The sequence below is a fragment of the Tachypleus tridentatus genome, chromosome 7 (genome assembly GCF_004210375.1).
Source record: "Tachypleus tridentatus isolate NWPU-2018 chromosome 7, ASM421037v1, whole genome shotgun sequence".
Classification (NCBI taxonomy): domain Eukaryota; kingdom Metazoa; phylum Arthropoda; class Merostomata; order Xiphosura; family Limulidae; genus Tachypleus; species Tachypleus tridentatus.
The window spans coordinates 102,862,419-102,889,126 of NC_134831.1; the positions used below are offsets into that span (position 1 = coordinate 102,862,419).

Below are 26,708 nucleotides of genomic sequence, written 5' to 3' on the forward strand. Positions count from 1 at the left end.
AACTGTAGTTTGTGATACATGATGTATATGTAAAACAGTGTCAAACTCGTAACTGTAGTTACTGATACATCATGTATATATAGAACAGTGTCAGGCTAGTATCTGTAGTTAATGATACATCATGTATATATAGAACAGTGTCAGGCTAGTATCTGTAGTTAATGATACATGATGTATATATAGAACAGTGTCAGGCTACTAACTGTAGTTTGTGATACATCATGTATATATAGAACAGTGTCAGACTAGTAACTGTAGTTAATTATACATGATGTATATATAGAACAGTGTCAGGTTAGTAACTGTAGTTACTGATACATCATCTATATATAGAACAGTGTCAGGATAGTAACTGTAGTTTATGATACATCAGGTATATATAGAACAGTGTCAGGTTAGTAACTGTTGTTAGTGATACATCATGTATATATAGAACAGTGTCAGGTTAGTAACTGTAGTTAATGATACATGATGCATATATAGAACAGTGTCAGACTAGTAACTGTTGTTAGTGATACATCATGTATATATAGAACAGTGTCAGACTAGTAACTGTAGTTTGTGATACATCATGTATATATAGAACAGTGTCAGGTTAGTAACTGTAGTTAGTGATACATCATGTATATATAGAACAGTGTCAGGCTAGTAACTGTAGTTACTGATACATCATGTATATATAAAACAGTGTCAGGATAGTAACTGTAGTTTGTGATTCATCATGTATATATAGAACAGTGTCAGACTAGTAACTGTTGTTAATGATATATCATGTATATATAGAACAGTGTCAGGCTACTAACTGTAGTTTGTGATACATCATGCATATATATAGAACAGTGTCAGGCTAGTAACTGTTGTTAGTGATACATCATGTATATATAGAACAGTATCAGGATAGTAACTGCTGTTAGTGATACATCATGTATATATAGAACAGTGTCAGGATAGTAACTGTAGTTAATGATACATCATGTATATATAGAACAGTATCAGGATAGTAACTGTTGTTAGTGATACATCATGTATATATAGAACAGTGTCAGGATAGTAACTGTAGTTAATGATACATCATGTATATATACAACAATATCAGGATAGTAACTGTTGTTAGTGATACATCATGTATATATAGAACAGTGTCAGACTAGTAACTGTTGTTAATGATACATCATGTATATATAGAACAGTGTCAGGCTACTAACTGTAGTTTGTGATACATCATGTATATATAGAACAGTGTCAGGATAGTAACTGTAGTTAATGATACATCATGTATATATACAACAATATCAGGATAGTAACTGTTGTTAGTGATACATCATGTATATATAGAACAGTGTCAAGCTAGTAACTGTTGTTAGTGATACATCATGTATATATAGAACAGTATCAGGATAGTAACTGTTGTTAGTGATACATCATGTATATATAGAACAGTGTCAGGCTACTAACTGTAGTTAATGATACATCATGTATATATAAAGCAGTGTCAGGATAGTAACTGTAGTTTGTGATACATCATGTATATATAGAACAGTGTCAGACTAGTAACTGTTGTTAATGATACATCATGTATATATAGAACAGTGTCAGGCTACTAACTGTAGTTTGTGATACATCATGTATATATAGAACAGTGTCAGACTAGTAACTGTTGTTAATGATACATCATGTATATATAGAACAGTGTCAGGCTAGTAACTGTTGTTAGTGATACATCATGTATATATAGAACAGTGTCAGGCTAGTAACTGTTGTTAGTGATACATCATGTATATATAGAACAGTATCAGGATAGTAACTGTTGTTAGTGATACATCATGTATATATAGAACAGTGTCAGGCTAGTAACTGTTGTTAATGATACATCATGTATATATAGAACAGTATCAGGATAGAACAGTGTAACTGTAACCTTTGTTAGTGATACATCATGTATATATAGAACAGTGTCAGACTAGTAACTGTAGTTAATGATACATCATGTATATATAGAACAGTGTCAGGCTACTAACTGTAGTTAATGATACGTCATGTATATATAGAACAGTGTCAGACTAGTAACCTTTGTTAATGATACATCATGTATATATAGAACAGTGTCAGACTAGTAACTGTTGTTAATGATACATCATGTATATATAGAACAGTGTCAGGATAGTAACTGTTGTTAGTGATACATCATGTATATATAGAACAGTGTCAGGCTACTAACTGTAGTTACTGATACATCATGTATATATAGAACAGTATCAGGATAGTAACTGTAGTTTGTGATACATCATGTATATATAGAACAGTGTCAGACTAGTAACTGTTGTTAATGATACATCATGTATATATAGAACAGTGTCAGGCTAGTAACTGTTGTTAGTGATACATCATGTATATATAGAACAGTATCAGGATAGTAACTGTTGTTAGTGATACATCATGTATATATAGAACAGTGTCAGGCTAGTAACTGTAGTTAATGATACATCATGTATATATAGAACAGTGTCAGGCTAGTAACTGTAGTTAGTGATACATCATGTATATATAGAACAGTGTCAGGCTAGTAACTGTAGTTAATGATACATCATGTATATATAGAACAGTGTCAGGCTAGTAACTGTAGTTAATGATACATCATGTATATATAGAACAGTGTCAGGCTACTAACTGTAGTTAATGATACATCATGTATATATAGAACAGTGTCAGGCTACTAACTGTAGTTAATGATACATCATGTATATATAGAACAGTGTCAGGCTAGTAACTGTAGTTAATGATACATCATGTATATATAGAATAGTGTCAGACTAGTAACTGTAGTTAATGATACATGATGTATATATAGAAAAGTGTCAGGCTACTAACTGTAGTTAATGATACATCATGTATATATAGAACATGGTAGGCTAGTAACTGTAGTTAATGATATATCATGTATATATAGAACAGTGTCAGGATAGTAACTGTTGTTAGTGATACATCATGTATGTATAGAACAGTGTCAGACTAGTAACTGTAGTTAATGATACATGATGTATATATAGAACAGTGTACCGTCTCAGGCTAATGATTCATCATGTATATATACAGCAAAACCGCCAGGCTAATGGCAGATTGAAAGTTTCACCAGATTGATCGTTTCAGTACCATATCTAACCAGAAACATGTCGGTAAACATGGAAATGATGTTTATGATAGAATATGAGAATTATGTTAAAAAAGTCAGTAATGACCTATAGCTCTATAGTAAAGTGATAGTGCGGAAGGCTGACCCCGGGTTTGAGACCTTATATTACTCTTCGTGTATAGTGAAGATTATGTTTAGTCGTCTGGGGTTTTTCAGATTAAGAGTGGTTACTTGGTTGCTAAAATTATATTAGAAAATATAATACGTATACTTCTGTTATTAGTGAGTTGTTATTAACAGAAAGCATTTGGGAGAAATGGAGTATATTAATCTATGAATACGTTTGTTTACGTGAATATTAAACATACATAAACATTATAGATTAGATAGCCTGCAACATAGGTAGAACAACTAAGGTTGTATCAACTAAACATTAGTTTTAAGTAACCGAAAACCAAACTATAAATTCCCTTAATTTATTTCGACTCGTAATCCGAGGTTCGCTGATTCGAATCCCGGTAGCCCCAAACATTTTAGGCCTGGCATGGCCAAGCGCGTTAAGGCGTGCGACTCGTAATCTGAGGGTCGCGGGTTCGCATCCCCGTCGCGCCAAACATGCTCGCCCTTTCAGCCGTGGGGGCGTTATAATGTGACGTTCAATCCCACTATTCGTTGGTAAAAGAGTAGCCCAAGAGTTGGCGGTGGGTGGTGATGACTAGCTGCCTTTCCTCTAGTCTTACACTGCTAAATTAGGGACGGCTAGCACAGATAGTTCTCGAGTAGCTTTGTGCGAAATTCAAAAACAAACTCTTAATTTATCTCAGCTATCGAGGTTACGTCAGTTGTTCTATTTTGGATGATTTAGTGTAGGATGCTTATTTGTCCAAGGTCTAATTTGTACCAGCCCGTCTATTGTTCCCAATATTAGGCTTACCTAATGTTGTTTCGTTGATACTACATATTTACTCTGAGGCCGAACGTGTGTGATTTAGATATCATTTTGAACGTTAGGGTAACAAGTGAACACAACGTTAAAACTCATAAGTTATTATAAACATTTCAAAAATTTGAACTGTACTGTTTTTAAATTACGTATTGATTTTAACGTTGCGTGTAGTTAGTTTATTTATTATTTCTTGTCAGCTGTCCAGCTTATCTTAAGTTATTTTGTTGAAATGGTTAAGTGATAAGCAGTATGTCGTTTGGAAAGCAAATTTCTATTGGCTATCTAAACATTTTTGTGGCTAAACGTCAACCGAAACACGAAACCTAAGAGAGTTGCTGTTTTAAAATATCTATTGTTAAACGAACATTGGAACCCGAATTTGAGTCAACAATTCGAGAGTAACCCGCAGGCCGTTGTAGGCTTAAAGTAATTTTATCTGAAAATTGTAGTGCTTGACAATTACAGTCATCAAGGCTCAGAGTTAAAAAAGCAGAACTGTATTTTCGTAATTATATAATCACTTTATGTGCTTTTCTCCCCATGTTTTCTTGTGTGTTCATGATATTGAATGTCTACTTTGGAAGTCCACAGTGGCTCAGAGGTACATCTGAAGGTTTACAACGCTTAAATCCGGGTTTCGATAGCCATTATGGCAACACTTCACAACAGTCACACTATTTAGAACCGGAAAGGCTACTGTAGGTAATCATAGTTTTTTACACTTTCAATGTAGGGTTATATAACTGCTGTATAATATTTTTTAATAAGCTGTACATGTTAGTTATCACTCGGCGCTCTCTTAGCAACACAGTTATGGATCTAAAGGTCCAAGGTTCGAGCTCTTATATGCCACTGAAAACGCTCTGAACTCTCAGCTGTGGAGGTGTTTAAATGGTGGCAGACACTTTTTGCTAACGAACTTCAGGTGAGGCCTAGTAGTTAGCGTAACGAGTTATGTATCTTAAGATCCAAGGTTCGAGTCATTACGTATCGTTGAAAATGCTTTGAACTTTCAACTGTGGGGTTGTTTAAATGGTGACAGCCACATTCGTTATTCGGTAAAGAATTGACAAATAGGCAGCGGTGGGTGTTCTGACTTGTCGACTTCTCTCTGATTAGCTCTTTTAATTAGAACCCGGGGTGCTCTCGACCCGACAAACGTGTTTTGCGTTGAGATTAAAATTATATATTCCTCTTGCCTCTGACGTCTTTGAAAATACTAAACAAATGTTATTGCTTCTTTGTTCACAGGTACTTCGGACTACTAAAATACTTCGATTGCTTTATCATAACATGAAGAGAGGAATATTTTAGTTTTTAAATTAGTTATGTTGATTTAAAACAAGTCCGACATGGCCAGGTGGTTAGGTTGCTCGACCAGTAAGCTGAGGGTTACGGGTTTGAATCCTCGTCACACCAAACATACTTGCCCTTTCGGCCTTGAAGACGTTATAATGTGACGGTCAATCCCATTATTCTTTGGTATAGAGTAGCCCAAGAGTTGGCGGTGGGTGATGATGACAAGCTGCCTTCCCTCTAGCCTTACACTGCTAAATTATGGACGGTTAGCACATATATCCTTTGTGTAGGTTTGTGCGAAATTCAAAACGAACAATCAAAGCTTTTAAAACCTTCTATGTTGGTTTCTCCTCCAAAAGGAACTGAACTGTACGTTAATGTTAATCTTTCTGTTTTATTATTAAATTATTTGTTCGGTACTTTATCTCGTCTAGCGTGAGATAATCTAAAGTCTTATTTAAATTAATATTTTTTTTAATCTTATGCAATACCTGAAACGACTGTATACATATATTATGACTCTTTGCATAGAGCGCCACCTATATCATGTTAGGTATAGCTTTGAGCTTCTAGAAACAAACATGCAAAACGTTTTGAGAAAATATATATATATATATACGTATGTGCAAAGACTGATCACTTACCCTGGAGGCTTCTAATATTTGCAAACTCAAAACAATAATTTTCAAATAAAGGAAAAACTACAAGTTATGTAATTGTTTCAGAATTACGGTCGCTTTGTTGTTTCTCTCGTTAGAAATTTTAGAAGCTGTGTGTGTTTTGTGTGTTTTTTCTTATAGCAAAGCCACATCAAGCTATCTGCCCAGCCCACCGAGAGAAATCGAACCCCTGATTTTAGCATTGTAAATCCGGAGACATACCGCTGTACTAGTGGGGGGCGTTTTAGAAGCTCGTGAAACGAAACAAATATCAGTAATTTAAAATATATGTGATATACAAAATACCTTAATTATACCAAATTTCAGTGCTGTAATAAGAAACGGACGCGTTTAAACATTTGACTCACAATTTGCAGCGCCCTCAAGTGAACATATGTAAAAAAAATGTCGGTGAAAAAATTACACGCACGCCGTGCTGAATGGAATATGTACATTTTAATTTAAAGAAGAATTATGTTACGTAAAGACATATGACTTTACATTCCACGCGGCTAGTATAATCTTCCGTTCTTCTCATTCCAAAATGTTTTTTGTTTGTTTTTCAGTTCCACTAGACCAAGACTGTGTTGTAATACTATTTTTCATGTTTCTTTCGTCTCTCATTTAAAAGTGTAAATTTAACTTTCAAACTGTAACTTATCGTAGAATTCTTACCTTTTTTCTCTAAGTGAAAAGCTGATTGATAAAGATTACTAAGCTACCTGATGAGTTTTTTTACGCATGTGCAACGCCAAGAATCAAACTTCGGATTTTTTTGTTGTAAATCTGTAAACTTGTCACTGGTTCACCAGAATACCATTAAAAATGTCGGCTTCATGACGATTATTCGCCTGTAGTATTTTTCAGGGTTATCGTGTATGTTATGGTATTTGTTTTTGTTTTCTAATAGTGAGTGTGTGTGTTGTTACTGAAGTCAGGCCCACAATAACTAATTGTTTCAAATTTTTTTTAGGTTTATCGTACGTATTGCCATAGTACGATTTTTAATTTAATTGTGTTTGTATATCGTTTATATAATGTTTAAGGAACGCCAGAGAATTGCTCCTTCTGGATTGTCGCGAACAAGAAGAGGTTTTAATCGAGCAATCCGCCACGAACAATCTATTAGCGATGTTGTTCATCGTACGTTTCTTTTTATGTTCGCAAATATTATTTGTCAGCAACCTCATTTCCACAACACTGACCCCTTTTAAAGTTGGTTGTTATGGATAATGTATCAAGTACAGATAATGTTTGTTTTTTAAGTTTAGATAATTTAGAAGTAAAATATTATTTTGTTTGTACAGCTCTCGGAATTTGTTTGTGAAGGATGAACGACATGGAATTTTAGAAGTACAACAGCAATTGATGAATTATATTAAACCGTTGTAAGTCACTAATACTCACATTGGGGTACTGCACTCTAACCACCGCGGGGAATCTAACCCTGGATTTTAAGCAAATTTTTATTTTTAACGGTGTCATGTGATCCTATTTTGTTTTGTTTTGCATTCTGGATAACGTTATTGATAAACATTCTGTGACATAAACAAAATAAAAATGTGTGTCTTTTCTGTAGCAAATCCACATTGGACCATCTGCTGTGGCCATCAAGGGGAATCGAACCCCTGATTTTAGCGTTGTAAATCCATAGATTTACCGCTGTCCCAACGGGGAACACAAAATAAAATTCAGCTCCGAAAATAATCTCCAATAATCAAAATTATTTTTGATATGTCTACGCTGATTTACAAACGAAAATAAGTGAAAATGGAAATATGTGGCGTCTGTCAAAGTGAAAGACTTCATCAAGCAGAGAGCTGCGATACGGTTGGAAAAATTAAAATCCAATAAGTAAGAAACCAGCAGTAACTTGCTCGTTCCGGTTTTATTTTTAGCTGTCGAGTTTTTACAACAAGTTCTTCATTTCGTTCTCAGCGTGTATGAATAACAAGTAAACGTTCTGGTAAAAACAACAGCCGAAGGCTTAACTTAGCGTTTCCCTGTTTTACCTCTTTGGTTTAATCAACTTTTACTTAACTTAGCGTTTCCCTGTTTTACCTCTTTGGTTTAATCAACTTTTACTTAACTTAGCGTTTCCCTGTTTTACCTCTTTGGTTTAATCAACTTTTACTTAACTTAGCGTTTCCCTGTTTTACCTCTAAGGCTTAACTTAGCGTTTCCCTGTTTTACCTCTTTGGTTTAATCAACTTTACATTTGTCGTTAAAGCACTTTCTTCATCAAACTTTGTTGTCCAGAAAAGTTCTATTTTCTCGGAGCACCGAGTAAAGAATAACATTATTATATTATCAATGCTCCGCTCACCATGGGTATCGAAACCCTGCTTGTAGCGTTGTAAGTCCGCAGACATACCGATATGCCACTAGAGGTGAGGCGTAGATACATAAGTAAAATATTTCTTTACATCTTTGTGCTAATTAAAATATAAAGAAAATCACGAATTACATATATATTTTCTGTTAAATATCACACATTTTAAATATGTATATACATTTATTTCTGTTTTTACTTGCTTGTGAGATAAGGTAATGTTTCGTGAGGATTTGTTTGTTTCTTTGTTGTTTAGTTCGAGGCTACACATTGGCCCGCTCGTGTTATGCCAGTCACAAGTATCAAAACACGCATTTTCGTTTTATAAGCTTTCAGACTTACCGCTGGGTCACCGGGGGTCCTTTTATGAGAACATTTCTTGTCTGTTTAGACTTACCCAATCTTCAAATGTTTTATATACATGAAAATCTCGAGCACTTTGTCGGTCTCTGAGAGAGACAGAATACTCTCTATATTTGTAAGTTTAATAAGATAATACAGATGTAACTCCTGGGAAATGGATCCAGAAACAAACTCTTATTTATCAACGAAAAGAAAGTTTTCGTTCTTGTTGTTTTTTTAGCTTATTTTATGTTGTTAACATTGCTAAGCCTAAATATCTGTAAAAACAAATGTGTGGACAAATAACGAATTTTTACCGTAAATATCTGTACTAAATTTGTTCTTCCTTTAAAACATTATTCAGGTACACGCGCCTGTATAAGTTTTGGCACCCTGTGCGACACATGGGTTATGGATTCCGATTCGGGTCGACCCATAAGATTTTCCATAGTCCAGTATCCTTAATTTTGAACTGAAGACCAAAGAGAGAATTAGTTCAATGTTATTCGCCGCCTACTCGGTTACTTTCAACCAAACGAGCAGAATTGACCGACACAATTGTAACTCCATAAAGGATGAAAGTTGGATCGTATTTCATCGGCATATCATCACCTCAGACCTTCCCATTCCAAGCCCTGTACGCTAACTATTAAGGCAAAGTAGGCCTCAGAGTGCTCTTTGAAATTCCCGAGTATAATGCGTTTTAGTCTATATGAACTCAAAGCCTGTATACAAATTTAGCATGACAGTGTGGGGCCTAAAGTGTATTATGTTTGTTTGGGTTCTCCAGAATATCTTATTTTAAAAAAAGGAAACTATATATTCTGTCATTCTGCTACGTAATCAACCCATTGTATGGTAAGCTTCAGCCATCCCATGGAAATTGATAACGTTCTGGTTTATACTGTGTTTTAACTACTAACACTTATATCGACGTTTTCTGTTACGATGATAGAGTCTCGTGCGAAAATTTAGACCTTCGAAATGTCTGGTAATAGGAAGTCATATCGCATGCTTTTCTACTTTCACATTTCTCTGGAGTAGTCCATTATTGATTACTTGTGACTTTTATAAGGTCCAACAGGACTGGTGAAAACTTGTTTTGAGCGATTTCAATCTATGATCTCGTGGTCACTTTTGCAAAGACTCTAGATTTCAAATGCTATTTTACACGCCTCTAGATTAAAATGGACCATTTGATAGAAATGTAGGGTCGGTCTTCTGGACTTTTTGTCACTGTTATTATGTCTATAGTTTTCATCATATCGTCGGCTTTTGACGCTTAAAGGGCTTAAATTTTATCATTTCCAAAATGAAATGATAAGAACAAACATGAAGTTACTGAAATACTTTTAAATGTTTAAAACATTACGGAATTAGGAGGCTATCGTAATAAAACAGTTGAGGTTGTGAACAACTACAGTTAGTTGTGTTTTAAAGATAGTAGGGAAAATTAAAGCTTGTTTGTTTGTAATTAAGCAAAAAGCCACACAATGTTTTGTCCACTATCTGAACCTTGTTTCTGGAGTCCGCTGAAATACTGCTTTGCCACTAGAGGGCTAAAATTTTAGAAACTTGTGAAATAAAAATTAAGGTAAAATAATGAGAACATGTAACTGTTTTATTAGTAAAATTAATAAATATAAATAAACCTAAACAATAAAACTGTGGGAAACATTAGTATAGAACAGTATACAAATAAAGAATATTCAGAAGTCACAACTAAATATATAGATACATATAGACAAAAACACATAGACACAAATATATAAACACACATAGACACATATAGACACAAATACATAGACACAAATATATAGACACACATAGACACAAATATATAGACACACATAGACACAAATATATAAACACACATAGACACAAATATATAGACACACATAGACACAAATATATAAACACACATAGACACAAATACATAGACACAAATATATAGACACACATAGACACAAATATATAGACACAAATATATAGACACACATAGACACAAATATATAGACACACATAGACACAAATATATAGACACACATAGACACAAATATATAGACACACATAGACACAAATATATAAACACACATAGACACAAACATATAGACACAAATATATAGACACACATAGACACAAATATATAAACACACATAGACACAAATATATAAACACACATAGACACAAATATATAATACACACATAGACACAAATACATATACAAATATATAGACACACATAGACACAAATATATATACACACACATAGACACAAATACATACACACAAATATATAGACACACATAGACACAAATATATAAAACACACATAGACACAAATACATAGACACAAATATATAGACACACATAGACACAAATATATAAACACACATAGACACAAATACATAGACACAAATATATAGACACACATAGACACAAATATATAAACACACATAGACACAAATACATAGACACAAATATATAGACACACATAGACAGACACAAATATATAGACACACATAGACACAAATATATAGACACACACATAGACACAAATATATAGACACAACATAGACACACAAATATATAAACACACATAGACACAAATACATAGACACAAATAATATATATAGACAATAATATATACATAGACACAAATATATAGAACACATAAACTGGAAATATATACACACAAAATATAGACACACATAGACACAAATATATAGACACACATAAACACAAATATATAGACACACATAGACACAAATATATATATAACACACACAAATATATAGACACACACAAATATATAGACACAAAACACAAAACATATATACACAAATATATACACATAGACACATATAGACATAGACATATGACACAATATATAGACACATATACACAATATAGACAAATATATAGACACACATAGACACAAATATATAGACACACATAGACACAAATATATATAACACACATAGACACAAATATATAAAACACACATAGACACAAATATATAGACACACATAGACACAAATATATAGACACACATAGACACAAATATATAGACACACATAGACACAAAATATATATAGACACACACATATAGACACAAATATATAGACACATATAGACACAAATATATAGACACATATAGACACATAAACACATATAGACACAAATATATAGACACATATAGACAAATATATAGACACATATAGACACAAATATATACACACACATATAGACACAAATATATAGACACATATAGACACAAAATATATAAACACATATAGACACAAATATATAGACACATATAGACACACAAATATATAGACACACATAGACACAAATATATAGACACACATATAGACACACATATATAGACAATATATATAGACACACATAGACACAAATATATAGACACACATAGACACAAATATATAGACACACATAGACACAAATATATAGACACATATAGACACAAATATATAGACACACATAGACACAAATATATAGACACACATAGACACAAATATATAGACACATATATATAAACACACACAGACACAAATATATAAACACACATAGACACAAATATATAGACACACATAGACACAAATATATAGACACATATAGACACAAATATATAGACACACATAGACACAAATATATAGACTCATATAGACACAAATATATAGACTCACATAGACACAAATGTATAGACACACATAGACACAAATATATAGACTCATATAGACACAAATGTATAGACACAAATATATAAACACACATAGACACACATAGACACAAATATATAGACACACATAGACACAAATATATAGACACACATAGACACAAATATATAGACACACATAGACACGAATATATAAACACACATAGACACAAACATATAGACACATAAAGACACAAATATATAGACACACATAGACACAAATATATAGACTCATAAACACAAATATATAAACACACATACACAAACATATAGACTCATATAGACACATATAGACACAAATATATAGACACACATAGAGACAAACATATAGACACAAATATATAAACACACATAGACACAAACATATAGACACATATAGACACAAATATATAGACACACATAGACACAAATATATAGACACATATAGACACAAATATATAGACACACATAGACACAAATATATAGACACACCTAGACACAAATATATAAACACACATAGACACAAATATATAGACACACATAGACACAAATATATAGACACACATAGACACAAATATATAGACACATGTAGACACAAATATATAGACACACATAGACACAAATATATAGACACACATAGACACAAATATATAGACACACATAGACACAAATATATAGACACACATAGACACAAATATATAGACACACATAGACACGAATATATAAACACACATAGACACAAACATATAGACACATAAAGACACAAATATATAGACACACATAGACACAAATATATAGACTCATAAACACAAATATATAAACACACATACACAAACATATAGACTCATATAGACACATATAGACACAAATATATAGACACACATAGAGACAAACATATAGACACACATAGACACAAATATATAAACACACATAGACACATATAGACACACATAGACACAAATATATAGACACATATAGACACAAATATATAGACACACATAGACACAAATATATAGACACACATAGACACAAATATATAGACACATATAGACACAAATATATAAATACATAGACACAAATATATACACAAATATATAGACAAACATATAGACACAAATATATATATAGACACATGTAGACACAAATATATAGACACACATGTAGACACAAATATATAGACACACATAGACACAAATATATAGACACATATAGACACAAATATATAGACACACATAGACACAAATATATAGACACACATAGACACAAATATATAAACACATAGACACAAACATATAGACACAAATATATAGACACATATAGACACAAACATATAGACACAAATATATAGACACATATAGACACAAATATATAGACACATATAGACACAAATATATAAACACACATAGACACAAACATATAGACACAAATATATAGACACACATAGACACAAATATATAGACACATATAGACACAAATATATAGACACACATAGACACAAATATATAGACACACATAGACACACATATACACACAAATATATAAACACACATAGACACAAATATATAAACACACATATAGACACAAATATATAGACACACATAGACACAAATATATAGACACATATAGACACAAATATATAGACACACATAGACACATATAGATACATATAGACACAAACATATAGACACATATAGATGCATATAGACACAAGTATATAGACACATATAGACACATATAGACACAAATATATAGACACATATAGACACAAATATATAAACACACATAGACACAAACATATAGACACAAATATATAGACACACATAGACACAAATATATAGACACACATAGACACAAATATATAGACACACATAGACACACATAGACACAAATATATAAACACACATAGACACAAATATATAGACACACATAGACACAAATATATAGACACACATAGACACAAATATATAGACACACATAGACACAAATATATAGACACACATAGACACAAATATATAGACACATATAGACACATATAGATACATATAGACACAAACATATAGACACATATAGATGCATATAGACACAAGTATATAGACACATATAGATGCATATAGACACAAGTATATAGACACATATAGATGCATATAGACACAAGGAAATAGACACATATAGGTTCTTCGCAGCGCATGTGAAGAAAAATAAGAAATATTTAATGTAATTAATGTAACTACCGCAAGGTGGCGATAAAAATTAAACACGAATTAACATCTTGTAATAAATGCCAGAATATAATTAAATAAATAAAAAATATATATCATTGGCCACATGTAAGGGATAAGTTTATTACTGACCAATGGGAATCGTCGTGACATAACACTTTTGTCTGGATTATCTTACGATGATGGTGGTCGCTTGGGAAATAGACAACACTTACCCTCTACACCGGCGTGGTTCTCAGGTCCATTATCAAAGTAAACCCTGTTATTCTGGATCGACATGGAGGCTCCTCCCATTTATACATGTTGACCCCTGTTCCAGAAACGTGGAGTAGAATAAACACTATATCTTGTCCTCCCTTTCCTAGATTTTTTCTACATTTTTTTATTTCATTATAATGTTGTATAATAATTATTTCAGTTCCGACCACATGGGTGGTCAGTACGAGGCGACCCCTTTCCTAGCTTTGATTTACGTCGCACTTATTCTAGAAAAACTGGCGAAAGAGAAAGTCTGGAGGAACATTAGCCATTAGTCATATTTGCTTAATAAGGAATAGAATTAATTTCCAAGACACACGTGCAAGTTTACCACCTAGTAGGTCCGCTTCATTTGATCCTTCTTCTGACATCGAATTACTGACTTTGAAAAATAACTGACCAATAATATGTTTAATTCGTTCGTTCAGTCGATCTGATGCTAATTTCGAAATTGTTTTGAAAAGTACACGTGGAGTAGAGGAAACCAATCAGTGAACCATCGTGTAGTAGAGGAAACCAATCAGTGAACCATCAGTAACTGAAAAACAACAACATTCATCTGTGTTTCTCTATTTCCCGCAAATTAACACCACTGCTCTCTACACTAGCTGTCCCTAATTTAGCAGTGAAACGATTTGTTTGTTTGTTTTTGAAATTTGCGCACGGTTGAAAGGGCGAGCGTGTCTGGTGGGAGGAGGATTCGAACCCGCGATCCTCAGATTACGAGTCGAGTGCCTTAACCACCTGACCATGCCGGGCCCAGTGAAAAGGAAGGAAACTAGTCAATATCACACATGGACAACTATTTTACCAACGAATAGTGGGATTGATCGACGTTTTAACATTCTCGCTTCTGAAAAGACAAGCATACTCAATGTGAGGAAATTTTAACCCTCGACCTTCAGATTGTGAGCGCCTAACCACCATGGAGGAGATGAAAAACAACGATGTGTGTCGTAAGAGGAACCACTTTAAAACATCATGTGTTATGCGTGAAAAGAAAAACAATATTGCGTGTCGTAAAGCATGACAAGTGTAAGAACTGTACAAGTAAACAGACTCTAAATGTAATTACCGCCATAATTATATACAGAAGAAGAAAAAAATGAGGATGTCAGAGGTCATTATGTAGCTGATAAATAATTCAAACCTAGTTAAATCTAAACCAGTGTGAATCACAATACTGCGTTTTATTATACTGAAGAACACTTTAAAATCATTTTATATATAAATCACTTTATTTAACGGACGCAAAATAATATAATATTCCTTAATGATTTTAATGTATTTTATCATTTCATGTGTGTTTGTGTAGGTATATAACTAAAGAACTGAGTGAAAACTTTAGGGTTAACACGCCATAAGAGTCTACAGGTATAGAATCAACTGTCATTATTCTCTACTGTTAACACATCTCACCATAACAGTCTACATCTATAGAATCAACTGGCATTATTCTCTACTGTTAACACATCTCACCATAACAGTCTACATCTACAGAATCAACTGGCATTATTCTCTACTGTTAACACGTCTCACCATAACAGTCTACATCTACAGAATCAACTGGCATTATTCTCTACTGTTAACACATCTCACCATAACAGTCTACATCTACAGAATCAACTGGCATTATTCTCTACTGTTAACACATCTCACCATAACAGTCTACATCTACAGAATCAACTGGCATTATTCTCTACTGTTAACACATCTCACCATAACAGTCTACATCTACAGAATCAACTGGCATTATTCTCTACTGTTAACACATCTCACCATAACAGTCTACATCTACAGAATCAACTGGCATTATTCTCTACTGTTAACACATCTCATCATAACAGTCTGCATCTACAGAATCAACTGGCATTATTCTCTACTGTTAACACATCTCACCATAACAGTCTACATCTACAGAATCAACTGGCATTATTCTCTACTGTTAACACATCTCACCATAACAGTCTACATCTACAGAATCAACTGGCATTATTCTCTACTGTTAACACATCTCATCATAACAGTCTGCATCTACAGAATCAACTGGCATTATTCTCTACTGTTAACACATCTCACCATAACAGTCTACATCTACAGAATCAACTGGCATTATTCTCTACTGTTAACACATCTCATCATAACAGTCTACATCTACAGAATCAACTGGCATTATTCTCTACTGTTAACACATCTCATCATAACAGTCTACATCTACAGAATCAACTGGCATTATTCTCTACTGTTAACACATCTCACCATAACAGTCTACATCTACAGAATCAACTGGCATTATTCTCTACTGTTAACACATCTCATCATAACAGTCTACATCTACAGAATCAACTGGCATTATTCTCTACTGTTAACACATCTCACCATAACAGTCTACATCTACAGAATCAACTGGCATTATTCTCTACTGTTAACACATCTCACCATAACAGTCTACATCTACAGAATCAACTGGCATTATTCTCTACTGTTAACGCATCTCATCATAACAGTCTACATCTACAGAATCAACTGGCATTATTCTCTACTGTTAACACATCTCACCATAACAGTCTACATCTACAGAATCAACTGGCATTATTCTCTACTGTTAACACATCTCACCATAACAGTCTACACCTACAGAATCAACTAGCATTATTCTCTACTGTTAACACATCTCACCATAACAGTCTACACCTACAGAATCAACTAGCATTATTCTCTACTGTTAACACATCTCACCATAACAGTCTACATCTACAGAATCAACTGACATTATTCTCTACTGTTAACACATCTCACCATAACAGTCTACATCTACAGAATAAGTTAATTATGAATAGTGTATAATTGTTCATGATATCTTTATGGAGATAATAATGTCCGAAGACCTACATGGAGAAGATTGTATATATAATATGTAACATTTATTTTGATACATTCGTTATGGTTGCAAGATTTTAGCCATGTTTCTCACTTCAAATAAAAATTACATATACTTCTGTTTATATTAATATGCAGTAGTTTAGATTAAAAACGTAGATAAAAATTCGATGAAACTCATTTTTTACCGTCGTTTACTTTACGTATGAGTCGAGAGGGTCATTTGAATTTGGTTTAATGTTGTGAAGACAAATCCAGTGATGTTAGTGAATTATCTTTCAAGCTTCCTCACTAAAAAGGGAAGTGATTTTATCACTTGGTCACTTTGGTGATGACCAAACAGAAATAACTCCAGTTTTACTGTTCGTCATTATGGAGTATCCTATTTTGTATTTCGACAGCATTATCCTTTCCAATTGAATGAGGTTGCTTGTTGTTTTATTCAGGTTTTTTCCAGTTTTATACCAGTTCGTACTTCCTAGTGTGTGATCATTCATTGTACTTTATTTGTTAATCGACTTTGTTACGTTTTGTGTGAGAACGTTTCTTCATAAGATCGCGCGCGTCCCGAGTCTAATGAACCATTATTTCCGCTAATAATAACCTTTCTGTGTTCTGATTGGTGAGATCTAGAGGCTTTCTTCCGGTTTTACCTCCTCACTAATTCTTCTAATGTTTTGTGAACTATATATGTGTGTCCTTTTGTCACATCATTTTACTTTCGTTTTCTGAAACCTGCTGGAGGACAAATAATGCTAATTTTTGAACAAACGTGTAATAATATATATATATTATCATCATTTCTACGTAACTTTTTAATAAGTAATACCTAGTAAGAAAACGGAATGTGCCCTAAATGTAACAGTACAAAGCCAACTGGAAGATGGCATTTGTCACAAATATAACTGTATCTAAACCATTAAGAAAATAGTATGTGATAAAATTTAACTGTATGAAGACTATTCAGACGATTGTATGTGACACAAATATGATTATATACATAGGGAAAAATTTAAGAAAATAAATAATCCACCAAAAGGTCCACGAACAAGTAATGTCATACAAGTTGGTTAAATTTTAGAACGATTTTAATTTCCTTGGTTGGCAAATTTAGACTGCTTCATCTGGGAAGTAATCAGTGATGACGAGAAAACCCACTTGTAAAGAAAAATATATATGTAAAAACTGCTGGTATGGATAGAGAAAAAATTTTTATGTAGGGGAGCGAAAAACGTTTCGACCTTCTTCGGTCATCGTCAGGTTCACAAAGAAAGAAAGAGGTAACTGACTAATAGCTGACCACATGTTTGAAGAGGGTTGTGTAACTGAGTGTAGGAATGTAAAGGGCGTGTTTATATGTTTGATTATATTTATTAATATAGGTATAAAGGCATTCCTTTGTATTGGTTTATTTTGGGCTTGAGTTGTTGTATAAGTAAGGCTTCTTTAATTTTGCATTTGTTTATGTTTGTTTCTTTATTTAGTATTTGAGTGTTTTCTATGGTTATGTTGTGTTTATTTGACTTGCAGTGTTCGAAAACGTGTGAAGGTGACTTTGAATCTGGTTTCCATTTTTCTACTTGTTTCTCCAGTATATAAAGTAAGGAAGATTGTCTTAAAATTTATCCAGGACAATTGAGAAAATGGTATGTGTCACAAAGATAATTATATACAAATTACTAAGAAAATAGAATGTGTTAAAAATGTAACCGTACAAAGATTATGAGATGGTATATGTCACAAATATAAATACACAACATACGGTAGATTTATGGTTAAAGTTAGTTCGTTCTACGTCAACAAATTTTGATTTTGATGAAACATGAAATATTGAAGTTTGCACTAAAGTAAAACAGCGACATCTAGTTTTCGAATGTTGGTAGTTTTATTAATTTATGAAAACAAATTAAAAAAGGGCTGAAGTTCAACATATTCACAGTTAAAAATGTACATAAAAATATGATTTGTTTCGGATTACACATGATTACATGTTATCCGTGTTACTACTACGTATACGGTTAGAAATGATTGACGACCGACACCCCTGACTGCATATTAAGATTTATTTTGAACTACTTGTTGGATCTGATAATAACCACCTTAACAACAACCAGGTCACATCAACTGTTGTCTTCAGTTGATTTATTTGTTGTTTTTTTTATTTCGCGCAAAACTACACGAAAGCTATCTGCGCTAGCCGTCCCTAATTTAGCAGTGTAAGACTAGAGAAAAGGCAGCTAATCATCACTACCCACCACCAATTCTTGAGCTACAATTTTACCAACGAATAGTGGGATTTACCGCGCATTATAACGCCCTCACGGCTGTTTGATGTGACAGGGATTCGATCCCGCGACTCTCAGATTGCGAGTCGAGCGCCCCCTAACGCCCTGACCATACTAGTCCGCCTGAAGTTCTTTAATCTAACATATACAAACGCCTCTCGTTGAGAATGGAAACACTCTGTATTGACTGAAATGTAGTAAAGTCGATTAATTTGTTTAACCCTTAAACGACGGTCGTCATCAGTTAACGTTGCTACCTGAAACATTCTCACTGATTAAGGCTTAACAAACGATACATGTAATCGACTACCTGCGCTGTATCGATTACAGTTATCGACTCTCCGATTTTTTTCATGGTTTTTGCTGATCCACTAGGAGGAGGGGAGGGTGTTTTTGTTTCAGAATTTTTGCGAGTAGCAATTCGGAGTTTAACCTGCGCACAGCTTTTCCTGATTAATGTAAGACAGCTATTCAATAACACCCAGAGAGGAACACAGCACGACAGCACACACTTGGAAACACATATAAATAAGGATAGAAATATTCTTCAGGTCACGCAATATTTTTTTCCATATTTTTTTATGTTAAAAATAAATATTTCGTATTTATTCCATTAGAGTTTGAAGGAACAGATTCAGTTTATGCACCTATCAACTGCCACGTTCACCACACGAAATGTTTTCGTTAGCCCTACATTAGTCAATCTACTAAATCAAACAACGTATTTGTTTAATACCTGGCCCGGCATGGCCAAGCGTGTTAAGGCGTGCGACTCGTAATCTGAGGGTCGCGGGTTCGCATCCCGGTCGCGCCAAACATGCTCGCCCTTTCAGCCGTGGGGGCATTATAATGTGATGGTCAATCCCACTATCGTTGGTAAAAGAGTAGCCCAAGAGATGGCGGTGGGTGGTGATGACTAGTCGTCCTTCCCTCTAGTCTTACACTGCTAAATTAGGGACGGCTAGCACAGATAGCCCTCGAGTAGCTTTGTGCGAAATTCCAAAACAAACAAATTGTTCAATACCAAAGTTGGACATGTGAGGACTTTCGTCAATACCAGTTCTCATAAGTTTAGTTACTTTTCTGGCACCCAGTGAGATAAGTAAGAGAAATTTGATAACAAGAACAGAAATCTTTCGTCAGTTTTAACACATTTGATGAACCTTGTTTTGTTACTTCTTTAACTTCCTCTCTCACATCGTTCATTTTTCATACAAATAACCTTTGAACTAGACTTTTGTTTGGTATTAAGTACAAAGCTACGCAAAGGGCTATCTGTAATTTGTCCATCATGGGTATCAATCTGTACTCTGTCCACCACGGGTATCGAAATCCGGTTTCTAGTGGTATGAGTCCGCAGGTATACCGCTCTGCCACTAAGTGGTGGAACGTGGACGTTTTAGTGACGAGTTTAGGTAGCTAACGAAAGTCCTTTAGGGGAGTTGTTCGTATAGTAGTTTAAGTGACATAGTTAATTTCACCTCCCTACACGCAGTTGCAAAACAAAATGGCGACTCGTCAGTCGGAAATTTTCCTTTGGTGCTGAATTGTTAAGGTAGTTAGGGGGGCGTTGGACTCTCAATCTGAACGTCGCGGGTTAGAATCGCCGTCACACCAAACATACTCGCCCTTTCAGCAGTGAGGCCGCTATATACTTGCAGTCAAACCCACTGCTCGTTGGTAAAAGAGTATCTCAAGAGTTGGTGGTGATGGCTAAATTAGAGAAGGCTCGCACATATAGCCCTCGCGTAGCTTTGTGCTATATTCAAAAACAAACAGTATGATGCACTAGTGCGGAACTTACTGTCTCTCTGCTTTCTAGACGTGGACATCAAAGCAAGCAACTTAGAAATTTTCCAAGATTATTTAGACGTGGAAGTAATACAATGATAGATTTGGTTCGATTTGTTTTGCATTTCGAGCAGACCTACACGAGGGCTACATGCGCTTATGACAGTAGAAATCGCGCAATTTGACGAGTTTAACTACTCAATAAAGAGAAAGGTTTTACAAGGTTAACTTTATCATAAAGTTAACGAGTCATTAACTTCATATCTAATGACATAGTAATGAATCAAAATCCATGGCGGGAATTTCGGTTTAAAATTATATGACCCTAACCAGAAGCACCGGAACAAATATAATCTGGAGGAAGGGGTGTCCAGAAAATAATCTCACTTTGTCCCACTCATGCTTCAAAAGCACCTGGGAGGATTCATGGTAAAGAAACATAATGTAAGTAAAACTGGGAGGATTCATGGTAAAGAAACATAATGTAAGTAAAACTGGGAGGATTCATGGTAAAAAAACATAATGTAACTAAAACTGGGAGGATTCATGGTAAAGAAACATAATGTAACTAAAACTGGGAGGATTCATGGTAAAGAAACATAATGTAACTAAAACTGGGAGGATTCATGGTAAAGAAACATAATGTAACTAAAACTGGGAGGATTCATGGTAAAGAAACATAATGTAACTAAAACTGGGAGGATTCATGGTAAAGAAACATAATGTAACTAAAACTGGGAGGATTCATGGTAAAGAAACATAATGTAAGTAAAACTGGGAGGATTCGTGGTAAAGAAACATAATGTAAGTAAAAGGCTAATGAACAATGAATATTCAAATCACTATGAGTAATGGAAACACCAAGGACGAGAAGAACAAAGTCAACAGTGGATGTGGAACTTCTGGTCTATAGAGCCACCAAGGACGAGAAGAACAGAGTCAACAGTGGATGTGGAACTTCTGGTCTATAGATCCACCAAGGACGAGAAGAACAGAGTCAACAGTGGATGTGGAACTTCTGGTCCATAGATCCACCAAGAACGAGAAGAACAGAGTCAACAGTGGATGTGGAACTTCTGGTCTATAGATCCACCAAGAACGAGAAGAACAGAGTCAACAGTGGATGTGGAACTTCTGGTCTATAGAGCCACCAAGGACGAGAAGAACAGAGTCAACAGTGGATGTGGAACTTCTGGTCTATAGAGCCACCAAGGACGAGAAGAACAGAGTCAACAGTGGATGTGGAACTTCTGGTCTATAGATCCACCAAGGACGAGAAGAACAGAGTCAACAGTGGATGTGGAACTTCTGGTCTATAGATCCACCAAGGACGAGAAGAACAGAGTCAACAGTGGATGTGGAACTTCTGGTCTATAGATCCACCAAGGACGAGAAGAACAGAGTCAACAGTGGATGTGGAACTTGTGGTCCATAGATCCACCAAGGACGAGAAGAACAGAGTCAACAGTGGATGTGGAACTTCTGGTCTATAGAGCCACCAAGGACGAGAAGAACAGAGTCAACAGTGGATGTGGAACTTCTGGTCTATAGAGCCACCAAGGACGAGAAGAACAGAGTCAACAGTGGATGTGGAACTTCTGGTCTATAGATCCACCAAGGACGAGAAGAACAGAGTCAACAGTGGATGTGGAACTTCTGGTCTATAGAGCTACCAAGGACGAGAAGAACAGAGTCAACAGTGGATGTGGAACTTCTGGTCTATAGATCCACCAAGGACGAGAAGAACAGAGTCAACAGTGGATGTGGAACTTCTGGTCTATAGAGCCACCAAGGACGAGAAGAACAGAGTCAACAGTGGATGTGGAACTTCTGGTCTATAGAGCCACCAAGGACGAGAAGAACAGAGTCAACAGTGGATGTGGAACTTCTGGTCTATAGAGCCACCAAGAACGAGAAGAACAGAGTCAACAGTGGATGTGGAACTTCTGGTCTATAGAGCCACCAAGGACGAGAAGAACAGAGTCAACAGTGGATGTGGAACTTCTGGTCTATAGATCCACCAAGGGCGAGAAGAACAGAGTCAACAGTGGATGTGGAACTTCTGGTCTATAGATCCACAAAGTCAGGTAAGTTATGTAACTATTAACTTACCAATGACATGGTCATAAACAAGGTCAGGTAAGTTATGTAACTGTTAACTTTCTAATGACATGGTCATAAACAAGGTCAGGTAAGTTATGTAACTATTAACTTTCTAATGACATGGTCATAAACAAGGTCAGGTAAGTTATGTAACTATTAACTTACTAATGACATGGTCATAAACAAGGTCAGGTAAGTTATGTAACTATTAACTTTCTCATGATATGGTCAGAAACAAGGTCAGGTAAGTTATGTAACTATTTATTACCCACTATGTTTGTAGTTTTACTTAATTGTCGTAGTGTCACCATTCTACTATTTTTTAACAGAAAGTGTTGTTTGTATGAATTATACACAGAATGTTTACGAGCTCCGTGTCAGTTGTTTTGATTATGGTTGAAACATATTTTGTAAATTACATGTATCAACAAACACCAACAAATTTTTATTTGTGAAACAACTTCCAAGCAGATGCTAAATAATTCATGCTTGCTTTGTTTTCATCACAATGTCAGTGTGAGGTTTAGTTATTACGGTGGATTCCACCACCTTCCCGCAAGACAGTAGCACTAGTCATCGCTTCTGATAGCCAATTCCCCGTGACTTGCTCCGTTACTTATTTTTACAAATGAACTTTAGTCTTAGTTGGGGTTGGCGTCATTTTTCCTGCATTCCAAAACCGTGGTATCCGGGTCTCGTTAGGCTTAAGATAAATTGAGCTTCGCCGGAGGAACTGAGGCGGGTACGAACCTAGCGCCACATAGTCGTACCCGCCGGCGTGACTACGTTGGTTTTACGCGGGCTTCGTCGGACCGAGCGGCAATGATCGTCACGCTGGACATTTACATTTCTTTCTTTTTCTTTTCAAGCCATTTTCTTTACAAAATGTGAATGAGTGACCCTTGAGCTCACGTGCATCAAGCTACGTGCCTATTTCTAGACCACCCCACAACCCACATACATCTTCATATAGGTCACAAATTACTAAGGCTTAACCATCGGCCTTGTCGGACCCACCGCTCACTAACTACACATTGATTATGGGGTAAGCAAACTGGCAGCAACTGATGTTCAGACATGTTGTCTTATTCGTGCCTTGATAACAGAGGCCTATTTACCTACCATTCTCTCTGTCCGTTTCCTCCCTCTACGCCAGCAATTTGGCCGTCAGTAAAAGATTCCATGACGTCACCGTAAAGCTGTTAGAAAGGTAATCATATATGCAGGTAGAAAATAACGTTGTTGTAATGTGTAAAACACAGCACCAGATACTATAATAACGAAGAACAGATTGTTTGCGCATGTGGAACATATTGTCTTTTTCCCTGGGGTCAAGTTTCCACCAAACTTAGTTTACCAAAGAGTTCCTTGTCTTCTTTTACTTGCACTTCAGAGTTCAGGCTGTGTACGCAGTGTAACTCACTTATAGAACAATTAAAAACATTTTATTCAACTTATATGTAACACAACATTGATAAGTATAATGGAGTTCTTCTTCCTTATGTCTCTGTTTCTCGATAAACACGTAGTTTGTTTTACTCTCAGAGAAATGAAAGTTGAGAGTATTGAACTACGTTAACTTATCCCATGCAGCTATTTTATTGAATTACGGTAAGTACAGAAGGAAAAGGACAGGAAACAACCTACTTCCTTCAAATGGGTCTGATTATATCTTTCCCAAATCATGAGTAACTTCTAATGAACTGTAATTAAAACATAAGTTTCTGTAAATAATATTGGTAAATGTGGTTTAAAATTCAAAGAGCACCGCTTTGTATTATTTAGAGCTGATAACAAAGAGAAGATTGTATCAAAACACTATAAGGAAGAACCGAAACTAAGGAACACTTCAATGTTACTGTGTTTATACTGTTTATAGTAAGGAAGACTTTAGTGTTACTGTGTTTATATTAATTATAATAAGAAACGCGTTAGTGTTGCTATATTTATATTGTTGATAGCAAGGAACACTTCAGTGTTACTGTGTTTATATTGTTAATACTAAGAAACACTTCAGTGTTACTGTGTTTATATTAATTATGATAAGAAACGCGTTAGTGTTACTGTGTTTATATTGTTGAAAGTAAGGAAGGCTTCAGTGCTAGTGTATTTATATTGTTAACACTGAGGAACACTTCAGTGTTACTGTGTTTATATTGTTGAAAGTAAGGAACACTTTAGTGTTACTGTATTTATGTTAATGATAATAAGGAACGCGTTAGTGTTACTGGATTTATATTGTTAACACTAAGGAACACTTCAGTGTTACTGTGTTTATATTGTTGAAAGTAAGGAACACTTTAGTATTACTGTGTTTATATTGCTGATAGCAGGGAACACTTCAACTTTACTACATTTTTTTTGTTACGACTGAGGAACACATAAGTTTTAGTGGGTTTATAATGTTGCTAGTGAGGAACACTTCAGTTTTACTGTGTTTATATTGTTGATAGTAAGGAACACCTCAATTTTACTCTGTTTATATTGTGGATAGTAAGGAACACTTCAACATTATTATACATTTTTATGATTAAGACCGAGGAACACTTCTGTTTTACTGTGTTTATATTGTGAATAGTAAGGAACACTTCTGTTTTACTGTGTTTATATTGTGGATAGTAAGGAACACTTCTGTTTTACTGTGTTTATATTGGGGATAGTAAGGAACACTTCTGTTTTACTGTGTTTATATTGGGGATAGTAAGGAACACTTCTGTTTTACTCTGTTTATATTGTGGATAGTAAGGA

At 34.6% G+C, this 26,708-nt stretch overlaps 1 long non-coding RNA gene across 3 annotated transcripts in view; it reads left to right on the forward strand.

Annotated features, from left to right (window-relative positions):
* The window catches only part of LOC143256312 (uncharacterized), a 604,741-nt gene that overhangs the window by 556,776 nt on the left and 21,257 nt on the right, over positions 1 to 26,708 (forward strand). For 2 of the 3 annotated variants that reach the window (XR_013031238.1, XR_013031237.1), the window contains exon 3: positions 19,312 to 19,427. This is a non-coding gene — a long non-coding RNA (uncharacterized LOC143256312). Of the gene's footprint in view, positions 1 to 19,311; positions 19,596 to 26,708 lie in introns of those variants that run through there. The other variant, XR_013031236.1, reaches the window with a different exon arrangement.